This window comes from Xenopus laevis, chromosome 9_10L (genome assembly GCF_017654675.1).
Source record: "Xenopus laevis strain J_2021 chromosome 9_10L, Xenopus_laevis_v10.1, whole genome shotgun sequence".
Taxonomy (NCBI): Eukaryota; Metazoa; Chordata; class Amphibia; order Anura; family Pipidae; genus Xenopus; species Xenopus laevis.
This window is the reverse complement of record NC_054387.1, coordinates 14,168,630-14,189,350: the sequence shown is the minus strand read 5'-3', so window position 1 is coordinate 14,189,350 and position 20,721 is coordinate 14,168,630. Positions and strand designations below refer to the sequence as shown.

Below are 20,721 nucleotides of genomic sequence, written 5' to 3'. Positions count from 1 at the left end.
TTCAGAACAGCAGCAACGGTGCAAGAAAAGTCTGCTGCTTAAGCAGGCACAGGGACTCTCTCTATTAAAGTAGAAACCTGTGCTGCACTGACATTGTATGACTCTCTCACCAGCCTAAATCTCCATGGCTTCTACTCCCTCTCCCACTCACCTGTACTGACTCCAGGTATGGACAATCAGCACCATTGAGCAGAGAATGCTGAGTTGGACACAAATTCACTTTTACTGAAGAAGCAAATCCCTTTCCATATATATATATATATACACACATTGCTCTTTAAAGCTAATGAACATACAGCAGTGTATAGATGTGTCACTTGTGCATGTGCTGCTGACTCACGGTCGGCTCTCACACATCCATGGAGATACTGTTCCACCAATGTATATGAGTCACTGTCTGACTCCTGCTCCATACAGCACACTCAAAGACACATTTAAAGGGGAAATTCACATTTTTTACTCTACTTTTTTACACTTTATTTAAGATAATTTCTAATGTAATGTTTAAGCCTGGAGTAATATTGAATGAGTCTGCAGCTGACCACACCAACCACAAAGCAGACTGTAAGGCTTCAGTTTCTATTCCAATGCTTATTTTGCATTGCTTATGGTCTTGGCCCATTCCTGTTCATCTTCCATTCCACTCTTAACTGCTGCCTGGTTGCTACAATACACAATGTTTATGGTAATAATTATATGATAGTTTGAAAGGTATGCGTCTGGTGCAGTGATCCCCAACCAGTAGCTTGTGAGCAACATGTTGCTCCCCAACCCCTTGGATGTTTTTCCCAGTGGCCTCAAAGCAGGTGCTTATTTTTGAATTCCAGGCTTGGAGGCAAGTTTTGGTTGTATAAAAATCAGGTGTACAGCCAAACAGAGACTCCTGTAGGCTGCCAGTCTATATAGGGGCTACCAATAGCCAATCACAGCTCTTATTTGGCTCCATCCAGGAACATTTTTCTTGTGTTGCTCCCAAACTCTTTTTACATCTGAATGTTGCTCACGGGTGAAAAAGGTTGGGGATCTCTGGTCTGGTGTATGCATCTTTGGCTTTACTTGCCCTTTAAATAGCAAAGTAGGTTGCCCATTAGATGGACAGCTATACTAAATGACTCTCATGTATATACACACACACATTTATAAATATATATATATATATATATATATATACACATATATATATATATATATATATATATATATATATATATATATATATATATATATATATATAGATAGTCCACAGTACCAGCACACATTACTTGTTAGAAGCCAGTGGTGCACGGTCAAATTTGTAGATAGTAGAAGGAGAACCAGCACACACTGTAATCATTTGAAGTGAAGTCTTTATTTGCACAACGTGTTACATGTTAATCCGACGTTTCGGTCCCTCCTGGGGACCTTTTTCAAGGATATCATGTGTGAATCAAACAATTGTTTAAATACCCACCCCCTCAGTGGTTTTGTCAGCAGGGCGCCAAAAAACCACTGAGGGGGTGGGTATTTAAACAATTGTTTGATTCACACATGATATCCTTGAAAAAGGTCCCCAGGAGGGACCGAAACGTCGGATTAACATGTAACACGTTGTGCAAATAAAGACTTCACTTCAAATGATTACAGTGTGTGCTGGTTCTCCTTCTACTATATATATATATATATATATATATATATAAATATATATTTGTAGAAAGTGGAGGCACTCACGGGTCTAAATTCCCCCAATATGTGGAAAACGTAATAAGTAACATAGTATCGCATTCAACGGGAATGTATTGAAAAAAATCAGAAGTTTATAAGTATATATACACACACACACTGACTGTTGACTTTTAAACTGCAAACTTTGCAGCATTCTCATTGGCTACTGTATTCATTTCAGTTAGTTCCAAGTGATCCCTCTGCAAATGTCTTAGTTTTATAGACTGGGAGACAAGTGCCTTGTTTATGAAACCTAAATAAAAAGAGAGTTATGGGAGATGTAGTTTATCAGACAAAAAAAAAAAACTCCAAATCTATTATGCAGTCAATACCCTGCAGTCTTCTAACCGTGACCAACAACTAGTTAATCCGCTCCCCGCCCAGCACTTCCCAGCTCCCTGGTGACTATGAATACTAAAGGTGGATTATTTGTCACGGTTGCGGCCTGAAAGCTGCCAAACGCAGGTGCGCTAAAGTGCATGTAAAATCCGCTGAATTGATTCCGTGCAGCTGTCCCCGGGCGCCCACCCGAGGGTAACATTTACACAGCCAAGTCTGCAGAAACACGGAGTTAAATTGCCATCGCCTGCCGCTTCACGGAATCATTTAATCCACTGGATTTTCCTTGTGCGCAAAAACAATGGGACGGAGAGAGGAGCAAAACAAACAGAAGGACAAAGCAGAGTCAAATAAGTTCAATACAATACTATTTATGTTACTGGTAGAAGTCCACGGGTGCAATGAGGTCCCCATTATGGCACAGGCAGGCTGAAAAAGTGAAAGCGGATGTATTATTTGTTTGGAAATGATTTTACAATTTCCAGTTGAGTTTGATTTGGACTTTAAATAATGGACATTCAGAACTGCCTTCTTTTCACCATGGAAATCAGTCCGTTGCCATACCTCCCAACTGTCCCTTTTTTGGAGGGACATTCCCACATTTGTACTGGAAGTCCCTATTTTCTCTGCACGGAACAGCCAGAAAAAGAAACAACGTTTCTCACTTACCATAATTGGCTTTTAGCAGAGAGCACAGAACAGCTAACAGGTGCAAATAAGATATTTTGTAACAATTTTGAGACACAAAAAAAAACAGTTTAGATCAAGAGAAATATTTTGAAACATTCATAACCTGCCAAATTTTGTAAAATGAACATAATTAGGGGGTGTGGCCACAGAAAGGGGCGTGGTCAAAAAATGTTGTCCCTCTTTTTACTTCCAAAATGTTGGGAGGTATGCGTTGGAATTACTCAAGCACTTTATGTGCTCCACATTTGAAGTAATTAAAAAAAAAAAACCTACCCGCTAAACAAAAATGTTCATTCTGTCTGCAGGGTACTTTCCCTCAAATAGACTCGGACCAGCCTCAGGACCAATAACCATGCCATAACTTCCCATTTTGTTTGTTCAACTTCCAACACTTTTTTCAGTTCAGTTGGTTTCAGATAGATCACCAAAAATAAAGACTTTTTTCCAATTACTTTTCTATTCTCTATGCGTGACTGTTTTTGTAATATTGAAGTGTAAATTGTAATTTTTCACCTTCTAAGGCAGCTTTGGGAGGGGGGGTCGCCGACCCTCTAAACAGTTCTAAATTCATACATTTAGTTGATACATTTCTTACCTTTGTCCCTGCTGAGCAGAATCCCTGAGTTTAATTAAAGGGGAACTCCACAAAAACATAATTTAAGCTTTTTGAAAAGCAAACATAATTTCAAGCAACTATGCGATATACATCAATTAAAAAATATGCAGACTTTTTATGATTGTTAATGGTTTGGAACAGTTCCCTAAGCCTAGCCTAGCCCCCTGCTCTTCTGCTGATCTGTCTGACTACTTTGCTGAGCTGGCTGACTACTGTTACTTTGTATCAGCAGCCATCTATCCTCAGCCTGCATCCTCCAAACACCACGATTCCCTGCACATGTGATTTCAATGCATTGTGGGTAACGTAGTTCCTGCATGCTGTCTGTAAGCTGTGGAGAAGTTGTAACATCAGTGTTTCGTCCCTCCTTCCCTGCCAGGAAGGGGCGGCAAAGACAGGTCTGTTAATCAACTGCCTTGTCGTACATTGAATCAACAGCTATAGCTTTCAATAGCAATACATATACACATAACATAAAAACCATAGAACGTTTGTAATGAATGCATATTGCAATGTTGCTAAGAATTGTTTTCTTTCATTAAAGGAGACATTTTGTGTAAAAAATAAAAACGTACCAGTGCATTATACACTTCCTGCTCCCTGAATTCCCAGGCTGTGCAGGGGAGCCGGCTGCTCTCAGCTCACTGCTCTGTAGGACAGGAACCAATCAGCAGCTAGCAGGACCTGATAGGGAACTGAAGCCTGTCTTTGCTTGTGTGACTGCAGGGCTGTGATTGGCTGTCCCCCTCCTACTGTGCTTCTGGCAGGGACTGTTAGGACACGCCCAAACCTCATTTGAAACAGAGGTAGGGACCAGAGATGTATAGGGAGCTCCAATAAAGGGGCTATTTTTAAGATAATATTAATTTTTAGCACCATGTAAAATCAACACCATATACTGTATTACTTATAGTTGCCTACAAAATTAAGTTGTTTTTTTTTTTCATTTATCTCCTTTAGGCAGATTTTTATTTTGGTGATGATTTGCTCTTTAAATAACTATTCTGTTGCCTGGTTGCTACCATAACAGAGACCATAGCAACAAGATAACGACTAACTCAGGAGCTGCAGAACAGTAACATAAACATATAGCCCTGTGAGTGGGGGATCCATTAGAATATTTCTTCACATAGCTACAGATGATATAATCTCACCCCCAGAGCGTAAACACATGCTTACCATCCTCTGGACCCAGACACTAACCTGTATGATAATCATAAGCCTAGCAACGACCCCGAATTCTTTCTTGGACTACGAACTACATCATCGTCTTGGGGCTAGAGCCAATGGCAGTGTCTTCCATGGTGGAGGGGTTTGTCCAACTGCTGCTTCTCCAAAAACTCAGTTTGACCCTTTAAAAAAAAAATATATATTTTTAATAAAATAATATATTTATTTAGAAATATGAGTATGACCACACCCTCTCCTTTTTAATTGGAACTACTGCAAATGTGGCAGTTGAGGGGGTAAAGGGTATAACCCAAATCATGAAGCTATAAGCAGCATCACTATCATTCCCCATTCTTTTGCTTCCATCAGATGCAGAGGAACATAGTACAGGCAGGGGATCCGTTATCTGTAAACCCATTAACCAGAAAGCTCCGCATTACAGGAAGACCATCTCCCATAGGGGAATATCAAAGAGTGAAGTTAGAGGTCGCCACAGTCCTCAATGGGTAAACAGAATTTATCAATGGGTGAAAGTGAAAGTTCACCCTTTGATAAATACGCCTTTCAAAATCCCATAGAAATGAATGGAGAGTGGCGGAATTTCACTCTAGAGGACTGTGGTGACCTCTAACTTCACTCTTTGATAAATATACCCCATTGACTCCATTTTAATCAAATTTTTTTTAAATAATCATTTTTGATCTGCAATTATAAAACAGTAGCTTGTATTGAAGCCCAGCTAAGATACAATTAATCCTTATTGAAGGCAAAACAATCCTACTGCGTTTAAATCACATTTAAATGAGTTTTTAGTAAACTAAAGGTATGGAGATTCAAATTACGGAAACACCTCTTATCCAGAAAACACAAGGGGCAGATTTATTAAAGGGCAAAGTGACGTTTTTAGGCACTTCACAGATTTACTAACGGGAGCAGACGCTAACGCTCATTCGCACTCTATCGCCAGGCGAATTTTCGCTCTGGCGAATGGACGTAACTACGCAAATTCACTAAGATGCAGATTTTACTGAACGTTAACTAAATTTTTAGTGTAAAAATTTTCTAAGTTCCGTAAAACGCAGGCGTCTTTTCTTTTTTTCAGAGTGATAGCCTGCAAAAGTCCTTAAAATTTTTTTGGGTAACCGGGTTCCCATTTTCTAACATATGGAACACAAACTATACACTGGGCTCATGTGTAGGGCAATATTACAACTCTATGTGTATTTGCTGCAACATATACGACCATTCGACTTTACAATTTCCCGTTGTAGGCAAATTAGCCTAAGCAAAGACCTCTAACGAGGTTGCGCTAGGCATAATTGAACGGTAGCGCATCTTCGCTTTGATTGCTGAAGTAACGCTAGCGAAAATTCGCCAGCGTTCGGCACTCTGGACGCAACTTCGCATTTTAGCAAATTAGCGATGTCTGAGCGAATTTTCGCCAGGCTAGGTGTAGCAATGCAAAGGGATGCGAAGCCGTACCTTGCGAATTTGCTGATTAGTGAATCTGCCCCACTGTCCCAAGCATTCTGGATAGCAGGTCCTATACCTGTAATTCAGGTTGAAAAATACAAAAGTATAAGAATATGTTTTATGGTGCACACAGGGCTCTCCTCCTCTCACCTGGAGGAAGCAGGGTGGGCACCCATGACTTATTTTAAACAATAGTTAAAAAGCCGAATTAAAGGAACAGTAACACCAAAAAATAAAAGTGTTTTAAAAGAATTAGGATACAATATATTGTTGCCCTGCATTGGTGTGTTTGCTTCAGAAACACTACTATAGTTTATGAACAAGTTGCTGTGTAGCCATGGGGGCATCACTCAAAAAACTCACTTGGTGTTAATGTTCGTTTTATAGGGTCCCAGATTGTTGCTCAGAGATATGCGAGCGAATGCAATAGAATTCGTTGTTTTCTTTCCCCCTCAGAAACAGATAATGCACAAAAATAGCAGAGCAGCGAATGTGCGCAGATTTGTAGAGACTTGGTGCTGCGCCAGCCAGTGTGTGGTTTTGCCTCCTACCAGTGTAAATGGAATACAGATGTTCCTTTTAATTCACGACACTGCAGTAACTCACACTCGTTACAATTTATACCTCAACTCTATCCAGCTGTTTGTCTGTGCCACTCACTGTGTCCTATCCCCCGTGGGGGCTAATGTTTCAATAGTGAGAATATAATGGAGGGTATATCTGTGCCTATATATTATACAGTTACATTATGTGCATATATGATATGGGGGTTACACTGACAGTGGTTGGGGGAAAGATGGGGGTATATCTGTGTCTATATATTATACAGTTACATTATGTGCATATATGATATGGGGGTTACACTGTGACAGTGGTTGGAGGAAAGATGGGGGTATATCTGTGCCTATATATTATACAGTTACATTATGTGCATATATGATATGGGGGTTACACTGTGACAGTGGTTGGAGGAAAGATGGGGGTATATCTGTGCCTATATATTATACAGTTACATTATGTGCATATATGATATGGGGGTTACACTGTGACAGTGGTTGGAGGAAATATGGGGGTATATCTGTGCCTATATATTATACAGTTACATTATGTGCATATATGATATGGGGGTTACACTGTGACAGTGGTTGGAGGAAAGATGGGGGTATATCTGTGCCTATATATTATACAGTTACATTATGTGCATATATGATATGGGGGTTACACTGTGACAGTGGTTGGGGGAAAGATGGGGGTATATCTGTGTCTATATATTATACAGTTACATTATGTGCATATATGATATGGGGGTTACACTGTGACAGTGGTTGGGGGAAAGATGGGGGTATATATGTGCCTATATATTATACAGTTACATTATGTGCATATATGATATGGGGGTTACACTGTGACAGTGGTTGGAGGAAAGATGGGGGTATATCTGTGCCTATATATTATACAGTTACATTATGTGCATATATGATATGGGGGTTTCACTGTGACAGTGGTTGGAGGAAAGATGGGGGTATATCTGTGCCTATATATTATAGTTATATTATGTGTATATATGATATGGGGGTTACACTGTGACAGTGGTTGGAGGAAAGATGGGGGTATATCTGTGCCTATATATTATACAGTTACATTATGTGCATATATGATATGGGGGTTATACTGTGACAGTGGTTGGAGGAAAGATGGGGGTATATCTGTGCCTATATATTATACAGTTACATCATGTACATATATGATATGGGGGTTACACTGTGACAGTGGTTGGGGGAAAGATGGGGGTATATCTGTGTCTATATATTATACAGTTACATTATGTGCATATATGATATGGGGTTACACTGTGACAGTGGTTGGAGGAAAGATGGGGGTATATCTGTGCCTATATATTATACAGTTACATTATGTGCATATATGATATGGGGGTTACACTGTGACAGTGGTTGGGGGAAAGATGGGGGTATATCTGTGCCTATATATTATACAGTTACATTAAGTGCATATATGATATGGGGGTCACCCTGTGACAAAGGTTGGGGGTATAGTTGTGCCTATTTATAAACAGTTATATTGTTATGTACCAAATACAGACTAAAGGCACCTGTATTTAACAGCTATTATTAAATGTAACAGCAGGTTTAGTACATGACATGCTAGGGGGTTGGGGGGGCAGACACATAAACTGAACCTTTAGGACCCCAGCCAAGACCAGTACATTAAACAGAGAGATCGGATTCACTCAATTATCAGAATTTCACATAATGAAGCTGAACATGAGCCAAGGTCGTAACTGTGATTTAGGAAACAAAACACTAGCAGCTCAATGCCCTGCTCTGTAAATCGACTTTTATTTAATGATCCTGTGCTTAAGAGGTGAGTTATTTTACAAGGAAACAACCAATTGAGCCACTGTAAATATCAGCAAAAGACAAAACACAAAAATGCTTATTCATATGCAGCTACATTGTAGCGGATACAAAAGTGTAACTACTGCGCATTAGAGTCCTGCGCGGGTCCATTTTTTGGGACCCGACCCGTACCCGCAACCTGCAATCCGCAACCTGGACCCGCAAGTACCTTATCCACAACCCAGACTTGCGACCTGCTGACCATCAAGAATCAGGAAGTGCTGTCATTGTAAACCAGAAGTGACATCGTTGAAAGTAGCCGTGATCGGGGGGGAGGAGTACAACCGGAAGTGCTGTCATTGTAACCCGGAAGTGACATCATCGGAAGTAGCCGTTGCCAGAAAAAATTAGTAAATATATCGCTATTGAGAAGACCCGTGGCCCGACCCGCAGAACCGCCGACCCGCGTCTATACCTGCACCAGGAACTACTATCCACAACCCGCAGGGTACCGCAGGTTTTTGCAGGTAACACGCGTGTACCCGACCCGCTGCAGGACTCTACTGCGCATTCACCCAAGGCCCAGTAATGAAAAGGTCCGTCACATAGATTGCATTAAAGGAGACCTGCACTCAAACTATTCAGCATAATAAAAGAACATACAATGCTAAGAAAGTTCCCAGTTTGTATTTATACATATGGGAAGGAGGTGTCATATTGTTTCCCTTAGACAGTACAGTATGAGGGTATAGCTTATTGTGTGCCCAGAACATTCCTTCTCTGTATATTTGTATTTATACATATGGGAAGGAGGTGCCATATTGTTTCCCTTAGACAGTACAGTATGAGGGTATAGCTTATTGTGTGCCCAGAACATTCCTTCTCTGTATATTTGTATTTATACATATGGGAAGGAGGTGCCATATTGTTTCCCTTAGACAGTACAGTATGAGGGTATAGCTTATTGTGTGCCCGAACATTCCTTCCCTGTATATTTGTTTTTATACATATGGGAAGGAGGTGCCATATTGTTTCCCTTAGACAGTACAGTATGAGGGTATAGCTAATTGTGTGCCCAGAACATTCCTTCTCTGTATATTTGTATTTATACATGTGGGAGGGAGGTGCCATATTGTTAACGTTAGACAGTTCAGTATGAGGGTATAGCTTTTATTGTGTGCCGAGAACATTCCCAATCTGTATATTTGTATTTTTACATGTGGGAGGGAGGTGCCATATTGTTAACATTAGACAGTTCAGTATCAGGGTATAGCTTATTGTGTGCCCAGAACATTCCCAATTTGTATATTTGTATTACATACCTCCCAACATTTTGGAAGTAAAAAGAGGGACAAAAAAATTTTTCCCGCATGTAGCGCAGCAATTTTTGACCACACCCCTTTCTGTGGCCACACCCCCTAATTACCATGTTTGTTTTACAAAATTTGGCAGGTTATGAAAGTTTGAAAATATTTCTCCTTATCTAAACTGTGTTTTTGTGTCTCAAAATTGTTACAAAGTATCTTATTTGCACCTGTTAGCTGTTCTGGGCTCTCTGCTAAAAGCCAATTAAGTGAGAAACTTTGTTTCTTTTTCTGGCTGTTCAGTGCAGAGAAAAGAGGGACAAATCCAGTACAAATGAGGGACTGCAAGTTGAGCTGTCAAAAGAGGGACTGTCCCTCCGAAAAAGGGACAGTTGGGAGGTATGGTATTAATACATGTGGGAGGGAGGTGCCATATTGTTAACCTTAGACAGTTCATTATGAGGGTATAGCTTATTGTGTGCCCAGAACATTCCCAATCTGTATATTTGTATTTATACATATGGGAAGTAGGTGCCATATTGTTTCCCTTAGACAGTACAGTATGAGGATATAGCTTATTGTGTGCCCAGAACATTCTTTCTCTGTATATTTGTATTTATACATATGGGAAGTAGGTGCCATATTGTTTCCCTTAGACAGTACAGTATGAGGGTATAGCTTATTGTGTGCCCAGAACATTCCTTCTCTGTATATTTGTATTTATACATATGGGAAGGAGGTGCCATAGTGTTTGCCTTAGACAGTACAATATGAGGGTATAGCTAAGTGTGTGCCCAGAACATTCCTTCTGTGTGTGTGTGTGTGTATTAATGCTCGCAGGTAGGAGCTGCCATATTGTTAAATCTTTAATGAGACAGAACATAAAGACCCTATTGAAATAAAACTCCTTGACCAACATATCTATTGTGATCTAAGCCCCAAATCACGCCACCCCAGGAAGGGAATGGTTAAACGTTGAAGTTGCTGGCTGGGGGGCACAAGTAGCAGGCCTATCTTCCAACAGTGAGCCTCTCTTACACACAGACTTATTCCGACTTGGCCGATTGCCACCAAACACTTTATACAGCCAAGCACAAAACCTGCAGTCGGAGAAAGGGCAAACAAACTCACACCAATAAAGCAAGTCGGAAAGTAACAGGGTCTTGGTTGGTTTCTTTCCCCTATAATACTTTCCATCAGCCGAAACACCAAGCTCTCAGACTTCCCCGGCACACTAAGAACATCAGACGTCTGCTCAACCTATTTCTGTAATGAGATTTCCTTACCCTGTGAAGCATAATCAGGAGGGAATAGAAAACAGGAGGGATGAAGGATCAGATGCGCAGGAGGAGGAGAGAGAATGCGCAGTGTTAGCAGCAAGAAAATCAGGTCAGCCCAGGGCTGCGAGACGCATTCCACCGCTGACTGTCTGTGGCTTTGTGTTGTCTCAGGGGTCCCTGGAGGCACCCCGGTACCCTACCCTTTGTGCTATTATTTATACTGACGGACTCAGGTGACATTTTTGTTCTCGTTGATAATCCTATAAAGCGTGAAGCGTAACCTGTAACTTATCTGCTCTCTCAGGCTGCCAACATTCTCAAATGCAGCCACTACTGGAGAGTTACAGTACAACAACAACTTTTACTGTCTGCTCCCTGCTTCAATGGGAAAAAGATACCCTGCCACAGCCTATAGATTACACACACACGCATACACCCCCTAAATGACTAGGTATACTTCCAGGAGTACCCAGGAAACAAATAAGCACTCACCCCAAATTTCACCCTAACTGGGCTTCAGGCTGGGCCCCTCAGCTCATAACAAGATTACAGATATATAGAAACATTGGGGTAACAGTCACCCTGCTATAGTTCCAGGGGTACCCAGGGCACAAATAAGCACTCACCCAAAATCTCACCCTAACTGGCCTTCAGACTGGGCCCCCTTAGCTCATAACAAGGTTACAGATATATAGAAACATTGGGATAACAGTCACCCTGCCATAGTCCCAGGGGTACCCAGGGTACAAATAAGCACTCACCCCAAATCTAACCCTAACTGGCCTTTAGACCTTCTGTTCTATGCACTGTTCCAATCAGTGGTTCCCCTAGGCTCAAAGTAGAGGGTGGGTGGGTTCTGCTTGAAGACCAGCTAGAGTGAGATTTCTGGAGCTTCCAGATACCCTTGGTGCCCTAGATGTTCCCAGAATCATAGTGGACCTACTGATATGACCATGGATATGGTGAACCTCAAAACAGGGGCTTGAATCAAGAGTCTGGAAACCTGTGCTGTAGACAGGGAGATTTTTAGGACGTTTATTCTCTCCAGTGTGTAGGAGACATTTCAGTTAATCTGTGCCGCTCTCTCAATCTGTGCTCAGACATTTATAGAAGCCCAGTCAGAATCCAAAAACCTGGCAGCATTAACAAAAGCAAAGCTGGTATCAGGGCGAGGAAACTAAAAATAACCTGGTTCTGTCCGCCCTTCTCAAACAAAGAACAGCTTTGTAAAACATTAGGGGGGCCCAAAGCAGCTGCCTCCCCCAACCCGGCAAAATACTAATTTTCTGTATTTTCCATTTTAGCAACAGAACACGGAGATCATCAAGAAATGGAACAAATGTGATACTTGGACTCCTGAGATCAGCCTATTTGTGGGGGTTATCAAGCTGACTTTTTTTTTTTAGTGGGGGAGGAGTGATGTGGCAGCTTCTGATTGGTCTGCAGAGATCTGGCAGCCATTGCTATAAGAAGCTGGGATCACAAATCTATAAAGGCTTATTTCCCATTAGGGTTGCCACCTTTTCTGGAAAACAATACCGGCCATCCTATATTCTTGCCATTTTTTCTTATTAATAACATTGGCCTCAAGCATCATTGCAGCGGGTCGGGTACCCGCAGGTTAGAACTATGAGGAAGAACTATGCGCTCCATTGCACTTCGCCTGCTCTGAGCTGGAGAAGGCAAGTCTGACGAAAGAGGTAACGTCCAGTAAAATCCGCATCTTAGTGAATTTGCAGAGTAACGTCCATTCACCAGAGTGGGATTGAGCGCTATCGTCTGTCTCTTTTGCTAGCGAAGTTATGCCTGCACCCGGTAATAAATCGGAGATGTGCCTGAAAGCGTTAAGGTGGCCATACACGGGCCGATAAAAGCTGCCGACAGACCGAGTCGGCAGCTTATTGGCCCGTGTATGGGGGCCCCCGACGGGCTTCCCCGATCGAGATCTGGCCGAAAGTCGGCCAGATCTCGATCGGATGGGGTTAAAAATCCCGTCGGATCGCGGCCGCATCTGTTCGTTGATGCGGTCCCGCGATCCGACTGCCTGTTTGGCGAACGCTAGGATCCGATCGTTGGGCCCTAGGGCCCACGATCGGATAAGCCCGATATTGCCCACCTCAAGGTGGGCATATCGGAGGGAGATCGCCAAACGAGCGGATCTATCCGTGTATGGCCACCTTTAGTCACTTCGCCCTTTAGTAAATCTGCCCCTATAACAGCAGATAACAAGACAAGAGAAAGAGGAGAGAGTAATTAGTAAGCAATGTGCCTTAGGTTTTTGGTGGGCCCCATAAGACCCCAGTCCAAAACTGACCAACCTTACAATAAGTTTTAGTGACCCATGCCGAAACATGATGTGACGACTGATTGTACAATGCTGTGTAATATGGAGGCTCAGTACAGAGGATAATAACTATAATAATCCCAATGTTACAGAATGGGGAACAGAACTGGAAGCACAAAACAGATATGGAGAAAAGGGAACGAAAATGCAGTTTGGTTGCTAAGAAACACTAAAAGCAAAGAAAATGTTGGCAAATCTTGAGCTTCGCTCAACCTGTACTTTTCCAACCGGCAAGAAAATCTGTACTTGGCTTCCTCGTATGTCTGTACGTAGGTCAAACATTTTAGCCCCACCCCTCCAAAAAAAGGCCTTCTTTTTAAATATGGTTGCTGGGAGGTACGCATGGGACATCCCATCTGTGGCCCTGCAGGTGTTACAGGACCACAACACTAATGTGTTTACTGCTGGTTTGTTTGGATACATTGGATATATTTGAATACATATCCAACATTTTTGTCAATAAACGGCTTATTCCTTCAGAAGGCTTCTCTGAATACAGTCGGGATTTTCAAACGAGACCCGCATCTGTTCCATTTCCAACTGCCTCTTTTTCCAGGCCGAGCAGGGGAGCTGGCCGGCAGTGTAGGACAGGTACCAATCAGCAGCTAGGGCGACCTGATAGGGAACTGAAGCATGTCTTTGCTTGTGGGACTATAGGGCTGTGATTGGCTAGTTCCCCCAACTGTGCTTCTGGCAGGGACTGTAAGGACATGCCTACCTTTCATTTGAAACAGGGACAGGGACCAGAGAACATCTATGGGGAGCTCCAATAAAGGGGCCATTTTTGAAGATAATGTTAATTAGGGATGCACCGAATCCACTATTTTGGATTCGGCTGACCCCCCGAATTCTTCGCGAAAGATTCGGCCGAATACCAAACCCATATCCGAATTTGCATATGCAAATTAGGGCTGGGAAGAGAAAAACATTTTTTACTTCCTGGTTTTGTAACAAAAAGTCACGCGATTTCCCTCCCGCCCCTAATTTGCATATGCAAATTAGGATTCGGTTCGGGCCAGGCAGAAGGATTCGGCCAAATACGAATCCTGCTGAAAAAGGCCGAATCCCGAACCTAATCCTGGATTCGGTGCATCCCGAATGTTCATTTACAGACAAAAGCAAAACCAGCATTGTATGGTATATATATTATTGCCTACAAAATTAGCGGGGTCTCATTTGTGGCCTTTAACTTTTAATTTCTAACTTTTAATCAGATATGCAGAATGTCTTTAGGGCAACTGCTAATGTGCCATGCAGCATGGGTTTAGGGTAACTGCTAATGTGCCATGCAAAATCTTTGGGTAACTGCTGATGTGCCATGCATAATGTCTCTAGGATAACTGCTAATGTGTCATGCAGAATGCCTAAGGTAACTGCTAATGTGCCATGCATAAGGTCTCTAGAGTAACTGCTAATGTGCCATGCAGAATGCCTTTAGGGTAACTGCTAATGTCCAATGCAGCATGTCTCTAGGGTAACTGCTAATATGCCATGCAGCATGTCTCTAGGGTAACTACTAATGTGCCATGCAGCATGTCTCTAGGGTAACTACTAATGTGCCATGCAGCATGTCTCTAGGGTAAACTACTAATGTGCCATGCAGCATGTCTCTAGGGTAACTACTAATGTGCCATGCAGCATGTCTTTAGGGTAACTGCTAATGTGCCATGCAGCTTGTCTCTGGGGTAACTGCTAATGTGCCATGCAGCATGTCTCTAGGGTAACTACTACTTTGCCATGCAGCATGTCTCTAGGGTAACTGCTAATGTGCCATACAGCATGTCTCTAGGGTAACTGCTAATGTGCCATGCCGCATGTCTCTAGGGTAACTACTACTGTGCCATGCAGCATGTCTCTAGGGTAACTGCTAATGTGTCATGCAGCATGTCTCTAGGGTAACTACTACTTTGCCATGCAGAATGCCTCTAGGGTAACTGCTAATGTGCCATGCAGCATGTCTCTAGGGTAACTACTAATGTGCCATGCAGCATGTCTCTAGGGTAACTACTAATGTGCCATGCAGCATGTCTCTAGGGTAACTGCTAATGTGCCATGCAGCATGTCTCTAGGGTAACTGCTAATGTGCCATACAGCATGTCTCTAGGGTAACTGCTAATGTGCCATGCCGCATGTCTCTAGGGTAACTACTACTGTGCCATGCAGCATGTCTCTAGGGTAACTGCTAATGTGTCATGCAGCATGTCTCTAGGGTAACTACTACTTTGCCATGCAGAATGCCTCTAGGGTAACTGCTAATGTGCCATGCAGCATGTCTCTAGGGTAACTACTAATGTGCCATGCAGCATGTCTCTAGGGTAACTACTAATGTGCCATGCAGCATGTCTCTAGGGTAACTACTAATGTGCCATGCAGCATGCTTAAAGTGTAACTGCTAATGTACCAAGTGTAAGTGCTAGTCGCCATGCAGTAAACCTCAAGTGTCATTGCTAATCAGCCAGTCCTATTAAGATACAGAAACTCCTAAACATGTATCGTAGGGTTAAAATACACGTATTTGTGTGTTTATGTAGAGCTTTCTCTCCGTGCTCAGGTGGAATGAGAATAAAGCAGTTGGTTGTGCCGCAGCCCAGCCCATTGCAGATCAGTGGGAGAGATATTATATTTAAAGTACAAGTTGTTCTTTTTTGGAGCTTTGACTTATCAGCTGGTGTTAAAAATAAAAACAGTGTAGGCAGAAATCACAGGAATCTTTTTTTCCTGCACAAACACTGTCTGTTTGCAACCAAACCAACACACTTTAGAAAGCGCCGACAATGCCAAGGCACCAGAGGGGCTTCACTCTGGGAAAGAGGGGCGAAAAGAAGAAATACAAATTCAGGAATGGCAGACGGATGAAAGAGCAAAACGGCGCAGTGTGAGATTTCGTTGGCACAATGTAGACATGTATATCAATGCTTTACCCACCAGAGCTAGATACGGCTTTGCCCACTGGGCACTAATGATGCGCAGGTTGGAAGTTTTCCAACTCACTACAGAGGGTTTAAAGATTTCAAACCCTATTCCATTCCAAACCCTCCCATGAGATAAGAGACGAACCACAATGACTGTGACCTCCACAGCAGTTAAAGGGAGATGGGCCTGATATATGCCCTGTGTACCATCAGAGTCATCCTTAGATTGGCTTAAAAGTAGGTACAGGTATGGGATCCGAGTTACAGTAAACATACCTCCCAACTGTCCCTTTTTTGGAGGGACAGTCCCTCTTTTGATAGCTCAACCCGCAGTCCCTCATTTGTACTGGAAAGTCCCTATTTTCTCTTCACTGAACAGCCAGAAAAAGAAACAAAGTTTCTAACTTAATTGGCTTTTAGCAGAGAGCCCAGAACACCTAACAGGTGCAAATAAGATACTTTGTAACAATTTTGAGACACAAAAAAACTGTTTAGATTAGGAGAAATATTTTCAAACTTCCATAACCTGCCAAATTTTGTAAAATGAACATGGTAATTAGGGGGTGTGGCCACATAAAGGGCGTGGTCAAAACATTTTGTTGCGATACTTGTGAAAAAAACATTTTGTCCCTCTTTTACTTCCAAAATGTTGGGAGGTATGCAGTAAAGTTATTGCTTTTGAAAGTATCTATCTGGCTGGTTATGTTTTCTGCACTGCTGGTCCTGTATCCTAAAACAATGTAGCAGAACACAGACGATCAACAGACCTGGAAGAGAACTGCAAGAGTCGGCTTACGGGTGGTGCTTAAAAGGTAACTAAAGTCTAAAATAGAATAAGGCTAGAAATGCTGTATTTTGTATACTAAACATAAACATGAACTTCCTGCACCACAAGCCTAATGAAACAAATGATTTATGCTTTCAAAGTTGGCCACAGTTAACTATGTAAAACATCTTTGCAAGACCAAGACTGTGCACATGCTCAGTGTGGTCTGGGCTGCTTAGGGATCGTCATAAATGATCAAAACAGCACAAGTCAAATAATATCTGCCAGAAGCTGATACAGAAAGACTGATTAATAATCAGAATTTGCAGACTGCACTGGGTCCTGTGTTGTCATGTAATCTAATGTGGATTTTATAGTTTTTGTATTGTTTAATACAAACTTTCCCCAACTCTGCAGAACCAGAGGCTGCAGCAAAATAATCCTTCAATGAGAATCCCAGTTTATCTGTTTAAATCCGGCTGCACGATCTTTGTCCCTCCAGCTGGAGTTGGAAACATTAAAGAGGATGTAAAAATGGGATTTTATATTTTTTTCTTAACATTTCCTTTAATTGCACCCCAGTACTGTAAGTTACCCATTTCCCACTGCCAATAGTTACATAACAATCAAGCAATTCAGCACATCTACCTAGAATAGGGGTTACATCTGAGTTTGGTGGAATGTCCAACCCTTACCCAGAATTTAGATTGCAACCTCCCTGAGGTAGAGAGATTTGTAGCCCAATACTTTGTTTTTCACTGAAAAGGAAGCTGCCCATGGAGGGATGATGGGAGTTGTATTTTAACAACAGGAGAGCCCCCTGGATTTGCGCAGTAAATCCAGGCTTCAAACTTTCAGCTTCCCTACACTCTCTGCACCTTTACCTCTACTTATTGTAAACATGGTTGATGTATAATAAGTTCCTGTTCTGCAAAGCTCACAATCTAAGCCACAAAATTGTCCTTACTAGTTACCTCTCACATACAACTGCCTTTAAGGCCCTTAAAGGAGAACTAAAGCTTAACTGAAAAAGTAAGCTACATATGTTGTACATTATGCTTTGTGCTTCTGTACCAGCCCAAGGCAACCACAGCCCTAGCAGTAAAGATCTGTGTGTCCAAAGATGCCCCAGTAGCTCCCCATCTTCTTTTCTGCTGATTCACTGCACATGCTCTGTGCTGCTGTCACTTACTGAGCTTAGGGACCCACTCACAATATACAGTACATATAGAATAGAAATGTCACAATATAAGGCTGATTAGTAATTAATACAGATAATTAATACATGGTAGCAAAGAAACCAGTGCAATTAGCATTATCATTTAATAATCAGCCCTATAGCATCAGCTTATATTAGAGTCTTGCAGCGAGTCGGGTACCCACGGGTTACCCGCAAAAAAAAGCAGGTACCCCGCGGAATGAGGGTAGGCTTTTCAGGTGCGGGTTTAGATGCGAGTCTGCTGGTTTCCAGCAACATCACTTCCGGATTGATGGTGGTCGCTGGGTTGCGGATAAGGCAGTTGCGGGTATCGGTTCAAAGTGGGTAAATATGCGGGTAGCGGTTCAGGTTACGAATTCAGGTCCGGGTCTTAGAAATTGGTTCCGCGCAGGACTCTAGCTTATATTACAGACACTTTCCAAGATGTGAGTGTCAAAGACACTTTCCAAGATGGTGACCCCCTGTGACAAGTTTGTAGTCCTGGATCATTGCTGCTATTGACAAGCTGAAACTTAAGGTTGGTGCAATACCATCAGTATATAAAATATGGCATTTTTTTGTCTTGTTGCTTTTTAGGGTTTAGTTCTCTTTAAACGCCATAATAAATGCTAATAAACCACATTTTGCCTTGTGCTGCGAACTGTGCTCAATACTAAGCAGCCATGCAGAAGCAGTGAAATGAGCAGCTACCAGACATGACAGTAGTTGGCTCCCTTCTCCTGCTTATCTGAACAAATACTACATTACTATAGTATAACTCTGTATCTACAGCACAGAGGCCCAGCAGCAGCATCAATGTGAATATATTATGATGACGTCATACTATAATAGGGTGCCCCATGGCAGGCAAAGGAATGCAACATCATATTACAGGGGGGCGTTTCACTGCCTGTTACCTGCTCAGCTGATCTGGGAGAGGGAAGCTAATGTCAGTCCCGATAAGGTCAGCACGAGGTTACTCTACACCCTGCTCAACCAGAAGGGCCGGCCTCCCGCAACCACGTGTATTTATTCCTGCCTGCTTCCTCTGGCTACGGCCCTCGCACGCCCATTGGCCAGCGCGTCGTCCCTTTCTCCCGGCTTCACTTTTTATTGGCTGAGCCAGCTGTCAGTCTTGCTCCAGACGGCCCGTGATGTCACTGTCTGGAACCACCGTCCCTCCTGGTGTCCCGAGGGAACATTTAAAGAGCCAGAATGCCATTTAATTAGCGCTGGAGATTATGTCCCCCTATCCTTCCCCCTCCCCTGGGCCAGGTAATTGTCTCAGCGTCTGCCCAAGGGATGCCTGTCACCTGCGTGCGACAATTGTCCATAGGGGTCGGGCAGGTCAGTTGTTCTACATAATGAAAGAAAATCTAACCTTAAAGGGGTTGTTCACCTTTAAATTAAATTTTCGTAGGATGTAGAGAGTGATATTCTGAGACAATTTGCCATTGATTTTCGTTTTTTATTATTTGTGGATTTTAATTTATTTCGTTTTTTTTATTCAGCAGCTCTCCAGTTTGCAGTTTCAGCAATCCTGTTGCTGGGGTCCAAATTACCCTAGCAACCATACATTGATTTGAATAAGAGACTGGAATATGAATAGGAGAGGCCTGAATAGAAAGACGAGGAATAAAAAGTAGCAATAATAATAAATGTAGAGCCTTACAGAGCATTTGTTTTTAGATGGGGTCAGTGACCCCCATTTGAAAGCTGGAAAGACTCAGAAGAAGAAGAAGGCAAATAATTCAAAAACTATCAAAAATAAATAATGAAGACCAATTAAAAAGTTGCTTAGAATTAGGCATTCTATAACATACTAAAACTTGAACTTGAACCACCCCATTAAAGGGGTTGTTCACCTTTGAGTTAACGTTTAGTATGATGTCGAGAGTGATATTCTGAGACAATTTGTAATTGGTTTTAATTTTTTATTATTTGTGTTTTTTTAGCTTTTTATTCAGCAGATCTCCAGTTTGCAATTTCAGCATTCTGGTTGCTAGGGTTCAAGTTACCCTAGCAACCATGCATTGATTTGAATAAGAGACTGGAATATGAATAGGAGAGACCTGAATAGAAAGATGAGTAATAAAAAGCAGCAATAACAACTAGGAATGCACTGAATCCACTGTTTTGGATCCCCCGAATCCTTCGCAAAAGATTCGGCCGAATACCGAACCGAATCCGAATCTTAATATGCATATGCAAATTAGGGTTGGGAAGGGGAAAACATTTTTTACTTCCTTGTGTAGTGACAAACCCTAATTTGCATATGCAAATTGCATATGCAATTAAGGATTCGGATTCGGTATTCGGCCGGGTGGAAAGATTGGGCACAATCTGAATCCTGCTGAAAAAGGCAGAATCCTGGCCAAATCCCAAACCGAATCCTGGATTCGGTGCATCCCTAATAACGAAATTTGTAGCCTTACTGAGCATTTGTTTTTAGATGGGGTCAGTGACTCCCATATGAAAGATCAAAAGAGTCAGAAGAAATAAATAAAAAAAAATAACAAAGACCAATTGAAAAGTTGCTCAGAATTGGATATTCTATAACATACTAAACGT

At 42.1% G+C, this 20,721-nt stretch overlaps 1 protein-coding gene across 1 annotated transcript in view; it reads right to left on the bottom strand.

The window, feature by feature from the left end:
• Window positions 1-19,220, bottom strand: part of LOC108700920 (breast cancer anti-estrogen resistance protein 3 homolog) — a 248,726-nt gene extending 229,506 nt beyond the window's left edge. The window contains exons 1-2 of the mRNA XM_041577573.1: window positions 19,068-19,220; window positions 4,550-4,698 (exon numbers count right to left, since the gene is read on the bottom strand). The gene's annotated coding sequence lies outside the window, so the exon portion shown is untranslated. The remainder of the gene's footprint in view (window positions 1-4,549; window positions 4,699-19,067) is intronic.
• Between the last annotated feature and the right edge of the window lie 1,501 nt (window positions 19,221-20,721).